The 14,060-nt window shown below is 48.5% G+C and overlaps 1 protein-coding gene across 1 annotated transcript in view; it reads right to left on the bottom strand.

Moving 5' to 3' along the window:
- The window catches only part of LOC126161527 (UDP-glucosyltransferase 2-like), a 114,303-nt gene extending 100,489 nt beyond the window's left edge, over window positions 1-13,814 (bottom strand). Inside the window, exon 1 of the mRNA XM_049917447.1 lies at window positions 13,754-13,814. The gene's annotated coding sequence lies outside the window, so the exon portion shown is untranslated. The remainder of the gene's footprint in view (window positions 1-13,753) is intronic.
- Window positions 13,815-14,060: the final 246 nt, after the last annotated feature.

Genomic DNA, 14,060 nt, shown 5'->3' with positions numbered 1-14,060 from the left:
AGCTAAATAGTTACGTTTTGCTGCTGGCGGACTGGCCGCAGCAAGCATGGATAAGTAAAGGTGGCCAAAAACGGAGAGCAACTGGCAGGAGTCACTATGACTCTCTTAAGGTAACAAATGCCTCGTCACCTGCCGAAACACATCAACAAACTTGAGGAGAAACTGGCAGCAATAACTGTGACTCTCTCAAGGCAGCCAAATAGTTAAGTTTTGCTGCTGGCGGACTGGCCACAGAATGCCATCAAATGTGAAGGTGGCCAGAGAGTGGGAGCAACTGGCAGGAGTCAGTATGACTCTCTTAAGGTAACAAATGCCCCGTCACCAGGTGTAACACATCAGCAAACTCGAGGAGCATCTGGCAGGAATAACTGTGAATCTCTCAAGGCAGCCAAATAGTTGCGTATTGCTGCTCGGGGACAGGTCACAGTAGCCATGAAATGTGAAGGTGGCCAAAAATGGTGAGCAACTGCCATTAGTTACTATGACTCTCTTAAGGTAACAAATGCCTCATCACCAGGTGCAACACATCAGAAAACTTGAGGAGCAAGTGGAAGGAATAACTGTGACTCTCTCAAGGCAGCCAAATAGTAGGGTTTTGCTGCTGGCGGACTGGCCGCAGTAATCATGGAGATGTGAAGGTGGCCAAAAACGGGGAGTAACAGGCACGAGTCTATATGACTCTCTTAAGGTAACAAATGCCTCGAAACCAGGCGCAACACATCAGAAAATTCGAGGACCAACTGGCAGGAATAACTGTGACTCTCTCAAGGCAGTCAAATAGTAGCGGTTTGCAGCTGGCGGACTGATCACAGTAAGAATGGAAATGTGAAGGTGGCCAAAAAGGGGGAGCAACTGGCAGGAGTCTCTATGACTCTCTTAAGGTAACAAATGCCTCGTCACCATGCGAAACACATCAGAACACTCGAGGAGCAACTGGCGAGAGACCGAGCAAGGTGGCGCAGAGGTTAGACAGCAGACTCACATTCGGGAGGACGACGGTTCTATCCCGCGTCCGGTCATCCTGATTTAGGTTTTCCGTGATTTCATTAAATCATTCCAGGCAAATGCAAGGATGGTTCCTCTGAAAGGGCACGGCCTACTACCATCCACATCCCTCCCTACTCCAATGAGACCGATGACCACGCTGTCTGGTCACCTTCCCCAAGCAACCAACCACCCAACTGGCAAGAATAACTGTGATTCTCTCAAGGCAGCCAATTACTTGCGTTTTGCTGCTGGCGGACTGGCCACAGTAAGCATGTAAATGAGAATTGGCCAAAAAGGGGGACCAACTGGCAGGAGCCACTATGGCTCTCTTAAGGTAACAAATGCCTCGTCACCAGGCGAAACACATCAGCGAACTCTAGGACCAACTGGCAGGAATAACTGTGATCCTCTCAAGGCAACCAAATATTTGCGTTATGCTGCTGGCGGACTGGCAACAGTATGCCATGGAATGTGAAGGTGGCAAAAAAGGGGGAACAACTAGCAGGAGTCACTATGACTCTCTTAAGGTAACAAATGTCTCGGGACCAACTGGCAGGAGCCACTATGGCTCTCTTAAGGTAACAAATGCCTCGTCACCAGGCGAAACACATCAGCGAACTCTAGGACCAACTGGCAGGAATAACTGTGATCCTCTCAAGGCAACCAAATATTTGCGTTATGCTGCTGGCGGACTGGCAACAGTATGCCATGGAATGTGAAGGTGGCAAAAAAGGGGGAACAACTAGCAGGAGTCACTATGACTCTCTTAAGGTAACAAATGTCTCGTCACCAGGCGAAACACATCAGCAAACTCGAGGAGCAACTGGCAGGAATATCTGTGACCCTATGAAGGCAGCCAAATAGTAGTTTTTTGCTGCTGGCGGACTGGCCACAGTAAGCATGGAAATGTGAAGGTGGCCAAAAGGGGGGAGCAACTGGCAGGAGTCACTATGACACTCTTAAGGTAAGAAGTGCCTGATCACCAGGCGAAACACATCACCAAACTCGAGGAGCAACTGGAAAGAGACCGAGTGAGGTGGTGCAGTGTTTAGACAGTGAACTCGCATTCGGGAGGACGACGGTTCAATCTCGCGTCCGGTCATCCTGATTTATGTTTTCCGTGATTTCATTAAATCACTCCAGGCAAATGCAAAGATGGTTCTTGTGACAGCCAGAGCGAGAGCACCAGCAGCAGCGAGTACTGTTTGTATAAAGCGTTTATTTTGCATTTTGTTTACGACCTTCCACTAAGGAAGGGATTCTATTTGTGTTTATCTGCTCAGCATAGTAACTAACAGTCCTTGATAAAACTTTACGTAGTTTTCGTGTTAGATTTCTTAGTGTTTTCTTGATCGTTTAGAACAGAAAGCGCCCTAAAACCGTCTTTGTTTGTTTCGCGGCCGTTAGCCACTAGTCACTTGAATCAGCAGTTGTCTTGTGACAGCCAGAGCGAGAGCACCAGCAGCAGCGAGTACTGTTTGTATAAAGCGTTTTTGTACTTATTTGCTGCGCTTAGCTTTTAAATAGCTTTTCTGGGAAAACCTAGCGTAGTTTTCGCGTCTCGTATTTCAGTGAGTGTTTCTTGATTATCAGAGTAGCTCATCAGAAGATTATCTTGGGAATTTGTCACCGTATAGGGTAGGGTAAACATAGTCATGTGTAGGGACCTTGGTTGTTGTGAGCGGACGCAAGGAGAATTGGCCACTCTTCGGGGGCAGGTGGAGGCTTTGTCTGTTAGGCTCATCGAGCTCGAGGCGCAGGCGTCGGCTCGTAGTGGCGTTGGGGCAACTGTGGTGAGACCTATGCCTACTTCGGTGGCCTTGGAATCACATGGAACCCCTGATGTCGCTGCGTCTTCCGGCAGTGAGCATCTTACCGGTCAGCCATCACTCCAGGGTGTATGGCGGACAGTGGTGGGCTCGCGCGTGCCTGGCCGAAAGGCGAAGGTGGGATCTGGCCGCGTGGCAGCTGCCTTACCCCTTTCCAACAGGTACGGGGTGCTTCCTAGTGGTGATGACATCGTTTCCGAGCCACCACAGGATGCCTCGCCTGTTGGGCCAGTGGCCGATTCTCCGGCAAGGTCCCGACAGTCACAGAGGGCGGGCCTATTAGTTATAGGGAGCACCAACGTTAGGCGGGTTATGGAGCCCCTCAGGAAAATAGCGGGTAGGTCGGGGAAGAATGCCAGTGTGCACTCGGTATGCTTGCCGGGGGGTCTCGTCCGTAATGTGGAGGAGGCCCTTCCGGCAGCTATTGAACGCACTGGGTGTGACCGGCTGCAGATAGTAGCACATGTCGGAACGAATGACGCCTGCCGCTTGGGTTCTGAGGCCATCCTTGGTTCCTTCCGGCGGCTGGCTGATTTGGTGAAGACAACCAGCATCGCACGCGGAGTGCAAGCTGAGCTTAATATCTGCAGCATAGTTCCCAGAGTCGATCGCGGTCCTCTGGTTTGGAGCCGTGTGGAGGGTCTAAACCAGAGGCTCAGACGACTCTGCGACTATAATGGTTGCAAATTCATCGACCTCCGTTATTGGGTGGAGAACTGTAGGGCCCCCCTAGACAGGTCAGGCGTGCACTACACACCGGAAGCAGCTACTAGGGTAGCAGAGTACTTGTGGCGTGCACACGGGGGTTTTTTAGGTTAGAGGGACCCCCCCTTGGGCGAAACGATAAAATACCTGACGGCTTACCAGAGAGGACATTATCATCGTTGATAAAGAACGTCGGTCCTCAGAGACCAAAAACAGGAAAAGTTAACGTAATATTGGTAAACTGCAGGAGTATCCAGGGCAAGGTTCCTGAATTAGTATCTCTTATTGAAGGAAATAGTGCGCATATAGTATTGGGAACGGAAAGTTGGTTAAAACCGGAAGTGAACAGTAACGAAATCCTAGACACAGAATGGAATATATACCGCAAAGATAGGATAAACGCCAATGGTGGAGGAGTATTTATAGCAGTAAAGAATTCAATAATATCCAGTGAAGTTATTAGCGAATGCGAATGTGAAATAATCTGGGTTAAGCTAAGTATCAAAGGTGGGTCAGATATGATAGTCGGATGCTTCTATAGACCACCTGCATCAGCAACCGTAGTAGTTGAGCGCCTCAGAGAGAACCTGCAGAACGTCGTGAAGAAGTTTCGTGATCATACTATTGTAATAGGGGGAGACTTCAATCTACCAGGTATAGAATGGGATAGTCACACAATCAGAACTGGAGCCAGGGACAGAGACTCTTGTGACATTATCCTGACTGCCTTGTCCGAGAATTACTTCGAGCAGATAGTTAGAGAACCAACTCGTGAAGCTAACGTTTTAGACCTCATAGCAACAAATAGACCGGAACTTTTCGACTCCGTGAATGTAGAAGAGGGTATCAGTGATCATAAGTCAGTGGTTGCATCAATGACTACAAGTGTAATAAGAAATGCCAAGAAAGGAAGGAAAATATATTTGCTTAACAAGAGTGATAGGGCACAAATCGCAGAATATCTGAGTGACCACCATCAAACGTTCATTTCTGAGGAAGAGGATGTGGAACAAAAATGGAAAAAATTCAGAATCATCGTCCAGTACGCCTTAGATAAGTTCGTACCGACTAAGGTCCAAAGCGAGGGGAAAGATCCACCGTGGTATAACAATCATGTACGAAAGGTACTACGGAAACAAAGAAAGCTTCATCATAGGTTTAAGAGTAGTCGAATCATAGCTGATAAGGAAAAGCTGAACGAAGCGAAAAAGAGCGTAAAGAGAGCAATGAGAGAAGCATTCAACGAATTCGAACGTAAAACATTGGCAAACAATCTAAACAAGAACCCTAAAAAGTTTTGGTCATATGTAAAATCGGTAAGCGGATCTAAATCCCCTATTCAGTCACTCGTTGACCACGATGGCACCGAAACAGAGGACGACCGAAGAAAGGCAGAAATACTGAATTCAGTGTTCCGAAACTGTTTCACTGCGGAAAATCGTAACACGGTCCCTGACTTCAGCCGTCGCACGGACGCCAAAATGGAAAATATTGAAATAAACGATATCGGAATTGAAAAACAACTGCTATCACTTAGTAGCGGAAAAGCATCCGGACCAGACGAGATACCCTTAAGATTCTACAGTGATTATGCTAAAGAACTTGCCCCCTTTCTATCAGCAATTTATCGTAGATCGCTGGAAGAACGTAAAGTACCTAGCGACTGGAAGAAAGCGCAGGTCGTTCCCATTTTCAAGAAGGGTCATTAATCAGATGCGAATAATTATAGGCCTATTTCGCTTACGTCAATCTGTTGTAGAATAATGGAACATGTTTTGTGTTCTCGTATTATGACGTTCTTAGATAATACAAATCTCCTTCATCATAACCAACATGGATTCCGCAAACAGAGATCATGTGAAACTCAGCTCGCCCTATTTGCCCAAGAAATTCACAGTGCCGTAGACACTGGCTACCAGATTGATGCCGTATTCCTGGACTTCAGGAAGGCATTTGATACGGTTCCGCACTTACGTTTAGTGAAAAAAATACGAGCTTACGGAATATCGGACCAGGTTTGTGATTGGATTCAGGATTTCCTAGAAGAAAGAACACAACATGTCATTCTTAACGGTTCAAAATCTGCAGATGTAGAGGTAATTTCGGGAGTACCGCAAGGAAGCGTGATAGGACCTTTATTGTTTACAATATACATAAATGACTTAGTTGACAACATCGGTAGCTCCGTGAGGCTATTTGCAGATGACACGGTTGTCTACAAGAAAGTAGCAACATCAGAAGACTCGTACGTACTCCAGGAAGACCTGCAGAGGATTAATGCATGGTGCGACAGCTGGCAGCTTTCCCTAAACGTAGATAAATGTAATATAATGCGCATACATAGGGGCAGAAATCCATTCCAGTACGATTATTCCATAGGTGGTAAATCATTGGAAGCGGTAACGACCGTAAAATACTTAGGAGTTACTATCCGGAGCGATCTGAAGTGGAATGATCACATAAAACAAATAGTGGGAAAAGCAGGCGCCAGGTTGAGATTCATAGGAAGAATTCTAAGAAAATGTGACTCATCGACGAAAGAAGTAGCTTACAAAACGCTTGTTCCTCCGATTCTTGAGTATTGCTCATCAGTATGGGACCCTTACCAGGTTGGATTAATAGAAGAGATAGACATGATCCAGCGAAAAGCAGCACGATTCGTCATGGGGACATTTAGTCAGCGCGAGAGCGTTACGGAGATGCTGAACAAGCTCCAGTGGCGGACACTTCAAGAAAGGCGTTACGCAATACGGAGAGGTTTATTATCGAAATTACGAGAGAGCACATTCCGGGAAGAGATGGGCAACATACACTCCTGGAAATGGAAAAAAGAACACATTGACACCGGTGTGTCAGACCCACCATACTTGCTCCGGACACTGCGAGAGGGCTGTACAAGCAATGATCACACGCACGGCACAGCGGACACACCAGGAACCGCGGTGTTGGCCGTCGAATGGCGCTAGCTGCGCAGCATTTGTGCACCGCCGCCGTCAGTGTCAGCCAGTTTGCCGTGGCATACGGAGCTCCAACGCAGTCTTTAACACTGGTAGCATGCCGCGACAGCGTGGACGTGAACCGTATGTGCAGTTGACGGACTTTGAGCGAGGGCGTATAGTGGGCATGCGGGAGGCCGGGTGGACGTACCGCCGAATTGCTCAACACGTGGGGCGTGAGGTCTCCACAGTACATCGATGTTGTCGCCAGTCGTCGGCGGAAGGTGCACGTGCCCGTCGACCTGGGACCGGACCGCAGCGACGCACGGATGCACGCCAAGACCGTAGGATCCTACGCAGTGCCGTAGGGGACCGCACCGCCACTTCCCAGCAAATTAGGGACACTGTTGGTCCTGGGGTATCGGCGAGGACCATTCGCAACCGTCTCCATGAAGCTGGGCTACGGTCCCGCACACCGTTACGCCGTCTTCCGCTCACGCCCCAACATCGTGCAGCCCGCCTCCAGTGGTGTCGCGACAGGCGTGAATGGAGCGACGAATGGAGACGTGTCGGCTTCAGCGATGAGAGTCGCTTCTGCCTTGGTGCCAATGATGGTCGTATGCGTGTTTGGCGCCGTGCAGGTGAGCGCCACAATCAGGACTGAATACGACCGAGGCACACAGGGCCAACACCCGGCATCATGGTGTGGGGAGCGATCTCCTACACTGGCCGTACACCACTGGTGATCGTCGAGGGGACACTGAATAGTGCACGGTACATCCAAACCGTCATCGAACCCATCGTTCTACCATTCCTAGAACGGCAAGGGAACTTGCTGTTCCAAGAGGACAATGCACGTCCGCATGTATCCCGTGCCACCCAACGTGCTCTAGAAGGTGTAAGTCAACTACCCTGGCCAGCAAGATCTCCGGATCTGTCCCCCATTGAGCATGTTTGGGACTGGATGAAGCGTCGTCTCACGCGGTCTGCACGTCCAGCACGAACGCTGGTCCAACTGAGGCGCCAGGTGGAAATGGCATGGCAAGCCGTTCCACAGGACTACATCCAGCATCTCTACGATCGTCTCCATGGGTGAATAGCAGCCTGCATTGCTGCGAAAGGTGGATATACACTGTACTAGTGCCGACATTGTGCATGCTCTGTTGCCTGTGTCTATGTGCCTGTGGTTCTGTCAGTGTGATCATGTGATGTATCTGACCCCAGGAATGTGTCAATAAAGTTTCCCCTTCCTGGGACAATGAATTCACGGTGTTCTTATTTCAATTTCCAGGAGTGTATTACTACCGCCCACATATATCTCGCGTAATGATCACAACGAAAAGATCCGAGAAATTAGAGCAAATACGGAGACTTACAAGCAGTCGTTCTTCCCACGCACAATTCGTGAATGGAACAGGGAAGGGGGGATCAGATAGTGGTACAATAAGTACCCTCCGCCACACACCGTAAGGTGGCTCGCGGAGTATAGATGTAGATGTAGATGTAGATGAAGGGCACGGGCTACTACCTTCCCCATCCTTCCCTACTCCGATCAGACCGCTGACCACGCTGTCTGGTCTCCTTCCCCAAGCAACCAACCACCCAACTAGCAAGAATAACTGTGATTCTCTCAAGGCAGCCAATTACTTGCGTTTTGCTGCTGGCGGATTGGCCACAGAAAGCATGGAAATGTGAAGGTGGTCAAAATATGTGGAGCAACTGGAAGGAGTCACTAGGACTCTCTTAAGGTAACAAATGCCTCGTCACCTGGCCGAACACATCAGCAAACTCCAGGAGCAACTGGCAGGAATAACTGTGACTCTCTCCAGGCATCCAAATACTTGCGTTTAGCTGCTGGCGGACTGGCCACAGTACACACGGAAATGTGAAGGTGGCCTAAAAGGAAGAGCAACTGGCAGGAGTCACTACGACTCGACTAAGGTAGCAAATGCCTCGCCACCAGGCGAAACACATCAGCAAAGTCGAGGAGCATCTGACAGGAATAATTGTGACCCTCTCAAGGTAGCCAAATAGTTGCGTATTGCTGCTGCAGAGTTACCACAGTCAGCATGGAAATGTGAAGGTGGCCAAAAAAGGGGAGCAACTGGCAGGAGTCACTATGACTCTCCTAAGGTAACAAATGCCTCGCCACCAGGCGAAGCACATCAGCAAACTCGAGGAGCATCTGACAGGAATAATTGTGACCCTCTCAAGGTAGCCAAATAATTGCGTATTGCTGCTGGCAGAGTTACCACAGTCTGCATGGAAATGTTAAGGGGGCCAAAAAGGGGGAGAAACTGGCATGAATAACTAATACTTTCCTAAAGTATGAAATGCATCGTCACCGGGCGAAACACGTCAGAACACTCGAGGAGCAACTGGCAGGAATAACTGTGACTCTCTCAAGGCAGCCAAATAGTAGCGGTTTGCTGCTGGCGGACTGGCCACAGTAAGCCATGAAATGTGAAGATGGCCCAAAAAGGGGAGCATTTATCGGGTGTCACTATGACCCCCTTAAGGTAACAAATGCCTCTAACCAGGAAAAACACATCAGCAAACTCGAGTAGGAACTGGCAGGAATAACTGCGACTCAAGGCAGCCAAATAGTTGTGTTTTGCTGTTGGCGGACTGGCTGCAGTAATCATGGAAATGTAAAGGTGACCAAAAACGGGGAGTAACAGGCACGAGTCATTAGACTCTCTTAAGGTAACAAATGCCTCGTCACCAGGCGAAACACATCAGCAAACGCGAAGAGCAACTGGCAGGAATAAATGTGACTGTCTCACGGCAGCCAAATAGTTGCGTTTTGCTGCTGGCGGACTGGCAGCAGTAAGCATGGAAATGTGGAGTTGGCCAAAAAGGGGCAAAACTGGCAGGAATCACTATGACTTTCTTAAGGTAACAAATGACTCGTCACCCGGCGAAACACATCAGCGAACTCGAGGGCCAACTGGCAGGAATAACTGTGACTCTCTCAAGTCAGTCAAATAGTAGCGGTTTGCTGCTGGCGTATTGACCACAGTATGCATGGAAATGTGGAGGTGGCCAAAAAGCGGGAGCAACTGGCAGGAATCACTATGACTTTCTTAAGGTAATACTTGCCTCTTCACCAGGCGAGACACATCAGGAAACTCGAGGAGCAACTGGCAGGTATAACACTGACTATCTCAAGGCAGCCAAATAGTTGCGTTTTGCTGCTGGCGGACTGGCCACAGTAAGCATGGAAAAGTGAAGGTGGCCAAAAAGGGGAGGCAATTAGCTGGAGTCACTATGGCTCTCTTATGGTGAGAAATACCTCGTCAGCAGGCGAAACGCATCAGAAAACTCGAGGAGCAACTAACAATAATTAATGTGACTCTCTCAAGGCAGTCACATAGTTGAATTTTCCTGCTGACGGACTGGCCACAGTAAGCATGGAAATGTGAAGGTGGGCAAAAATTTTTAGCTACAGGCAGGTTTCACTATGACCCTCTTAAGGTAACAAATGCCTCGTCACCAGTTGAAACACATCACAAACACGAGGGGCAATTGGCAGTAATAACTGTGACTCAAGGCAGCCAAATAGTTGTGTTTCGCTGCTGGCACACTGGCCGCAGTAATCATGGAAATGCGAAGGTGGCCAAAAAGGGGGAGCCATTTGCAGGAATTACAATGACTTTCTTACAGTAACAAATGCCTCGTCACCAGGCGAAACACATCAGCAAACTCGAGGAGCAACTGGCAGGAATACCTGTGACTCTCTCAAGGCAGCCAAATAGTTGCGTTTTGCTGCTGGCGGACTGCCCACAGTGAACATGGAAATGTGGCGGTGGCCAAAATGTGGGAGGAACTGGCAGGAATCACTATGACTTTCTTAAGGTAACAAATGGCTCATCACCAGGCGAAACACATCAGCAAACTCGAGGAGCAACTGGCAGGAATAACTGTGACACTCTCAAAGCAGCCAAACAGTAGAGGTTTGCTGCTTGCGGCCTGGACACAGTAAGCATGGAAATGTGAAGGTGGCCAAAAAGGGGCAGCAACTGGCAGGAGTCACTATGACTCTCTTAAGGTAACAAATGCCTTGTCACCAGGCGTAACACATCAGCAAACTCGAGGAGCAACTGGCAGGAGTAATTGAGACTCTCCCAAGGCAGGCAAACAGTAGCGTTTAGCTGCTTGCGGACTGGCCACAGTAAGCGTGGATATGTTCAGGTGGCCAAAAAACTAGCAGGAATATCTTTGACTTTCTTAAGGTAACAAATGCCTCGTCACAGGGCGAAACACATCAGAAAACACGAGGAGCACCTGGCAGCAATAACTGCGACTCTCTCAAGGCAGCCAAATATTTGCGTTTTGCTGCTGGTGGACTGGCCACAGTAATCATGGAAATGTGAAGGTGGCCGAAAACGGGGAGTAACTGGCAGGAGTCACTATGACTCTCTTAAAGTAACAGATGCCCCGTCACCAGGCATAACACATCAGCAAACTCGAGGAGCAACTGGCATTAATAAATGTGACTCTCTCAAGACAGCCAAATAGTTGCATTTTGCTGCTGGCGGACTGGTCACAGTAAGCATACAAATGTGAAAGTGGGAAAAAATTTGGAGCTATTGGCAGGAGTCACTATGACTCTCTTAAGGTAACAAATGCCTCGTCACTAGTCGAAACACATCAGCAAACACGAGGGGCAATTGGCTGGAGTAACTGTGACTCAAGGCAGCCAAATAGTTGTGTTTCGCTGCTGGCGGACTGGCCGCAGCAATAATGGATATTCGAAGGTGGCCAAAAACGGGGAGCAACAGGCAGAATAACTGTGACTCTCGCAATGCAGCCAAACAGTAGCGGTTTGCTGCGGGCGGGATGGCCGCAGTAATCATGGAAATGTGAAGGTGGCCAAAACGGGGAGTAACTGGCAGGAGTCACTATGACATTCCTAAGTTAACAAATCCCTTGTAAATAGGGGAAACACATCAGCAAACTCTATGAGCAACTGCCAGGAATAACTGTGACTGTCCCAAGGCAGCAAATTAGTTGCGTTTTGCTGCTGGTGGACTGGCCACAGTGAGTGTTGTGTCTAGACAAGAGTCTAGACACAGGGTGAGGTTACCGATAGGCACGCGTACACACACGCCGGCTGGCGTGAGTTCTGGAACAGGATACTTGATGAATGCTATAGAAAAAAATATGCAGCTCCTTGAATACTTAACTTTAATTCATCCTTGTGGTACATCGCTATTGACGATACAAATGAGTCTATCTCCAGATACGGTTAATTACAATCACTGTAAGGCTAATGGCGCCTTGCTAGGTCGTAGCTATGGACTTAGCTGAAGGCTATTCTAACTGTCTCTCGGCAAATGAGAGGAAGGCTTCGTACGTCTAGTCGGTAGCAATGTCGTCCGTACAACTGGGGCGAGTGCTAGTCCGTCTTTCTAGACCTGCCATGTGGTGGCGCTAGGTCTGCAAGTACTGACAGTGGCGACACGCGGGTCCGACATGTACTAATGGACCGCGGCCGATTTAAGCTACCACCTAGCAAGTGTGGTGTCTGGCGGTGACACCACAGTGAGCATGGAAATGTGAAGGTGGCCAAAAAGGGCGACCAACTGGCAGGAGTCACTATGACTCCGTTAAGGTAACAAAAGCCTCGTCACCAGGTGAAATACATCAGCAAACTCGAGGAGCAACTGGCAGGAATAACTGAGACTCTCTCAAGGCAGGCAAATTGTTCCGTTTTGCTGCTGGGGGACAGCCACAGTAAGCATGGATGTGTGAAAGTGGCAAAAACGGAGAGCAACTGGCAGGAGTCACTATGACTCTCTTAAGGTAACAAATGCCTCGCCACCAGGCGAAGCACATGTGCAAACTCAAGGAGCAACCGGCTGGAATAACTGTGACTTTCTCAAGTCAGCCAAATAGTAGCGTTTTGCTGCTAGCGGACTGGCCACAGTAAGCATGGAAATGTGAAGGAGGCCAAAAAGGGGGAGCAACTGGCAGGAGTCACTATGACTCTCTTAAGGTACAAATGCCTCGTCATCAGGCGAAACACATCAGTAAACTCGAGGAGCAACTGGCAGGATTAACTGTGACTCAAGGCAGCCAAATGGTTGTGTTTTGCTGCTTCCTGACTGGCCGCAGTAATCATGGAAATGTGAAGATGGACAAGAACGGGGAGCAACTGTCAGGAGTCACTATGAAATGCCTCGTCTCCAGGCGGAACACATCAGCAAACTCGAGGAGCAACTGGCAGGAATAACTGTGATTCTCTCAAGGCAGCCAAACAGTAGCGGTTTGCTGCTGGCGGACTGGCCACAGTAAGCATGGAAATGTGAAGGAGGTCAAAAAGGGGGAACAACTGGCAGGAGTCACTATGACTCTCTTAAGGCAACAAGTGCCTCGTCACCAGGCGAAACACATTAGCAAACTCTTGCAGCATCTGGCAGGAATAACTGTGTCTCTCTCAAGGCAGCCAAACAGTTGCGTGTTGCTGCTGGCTGACTGGCCTCAGTAAGCATAAAAATGTGAAGATGGTAAAATTGGGAGCAACTGACATTAGTGATCCATTCAGGAAATCGAAGAAACTACTTCAGCGTTTTCGTCTCCTAATAAATATATCGGATTTCTCCTTCTCCATGACAATGCAAGGCTTCACACCCGTCTGCGCACTGGAAAGGAGCTCACGTAACTTCGTTGAACTATTTTTCCCTATCTTCCTTACAGCCCGGATATTGCACCTTCTGATTTCCATCTGTTTGGCTCACTGAAGGATGCACTCACGGGTAGCAGTACATGCAGAGATTAGTGGTGCAGCAAGACATTGGCTCCGATGTCGACCAGTGGATTGGTACCATGCGAGCATACAGGTGACGTAAGGCCGCCGCACTGAACGGAAATTATGTTGAAAAATAGAGTTTTATAACCAAAAGTGTGGGGAATAATATGATGTACGGGAATCCTGAATATAACCAACGTGCTTTCAGAAAGAAATGTTGCGTTACTTATTGAACACTCCTCGTGCGTTAGAGATTATTCCGTGGCTGAAATTATTTCATTCTACTTGTGATATTAGATACCTATTCGGATTTTCAGCCCCCTCTAATTACAATGAAAATAACACAAAAAGAGTGTTCTGAATCTGCACTAATGAGCCGAAAGGACAATAGAAGTTTTATCTTAGACATATGCATTCGGTCTTACAAGAGCGGCGTTCATGTGATACAGGAGAAAATGGCTGAGAATTACACTGCGTCCTATTGCTAGCACGGCGGTAGCCATAGATGCAGCAGCACACGGAGAAATAAAACGTATCCTTACCTCATAAGCTCGCTTCTTCGACTGGGTGCAGGATACCAGCTTAGGTGCAAGTTGATCGACGGCCATACAAAGTTTTCCTTGTCTATAGATTCCGTAGTCTCCCCGGACGTCAGAAGTAAACGATAACTTCAGAGCTAACGAGCGCGTTATCGTAGATTAGTTGAGCGGAAAAAATAACTGCACAACTTAGCTTCAGTAATTGAAAGGTGCTATCCGGTGGCAGTTAAAGTCGCACGGCCAACATAGACGATAACAGAATCGCATAACGAAAGTGTGTCACGGTGTTTCCTAAGGTATCACGCATCAC

The sequence above is a fragment of the Schistocerca cancellata genome, chromosome 2, assembly GCF_023864275.1.
Source record: "Schistocerca cancellata isolate TAMUIC-IGC-003103 chromosome 2, iqSchCanc2.1, whole genome shotgun sequence".
Classification (NCBI taxonomy): domain Eukaryota; kingdom Metazoa; phylum Arthropoda; class Insecta; order Orthoptera; family Acrididae; genus Schistocerca; species Schistocerca cancellata.
The sequence above is the reverse complement of the archived record's forward strand: the minus strand, read 5'-3'. Positions and strand labels throughout refer to the sequence as shown.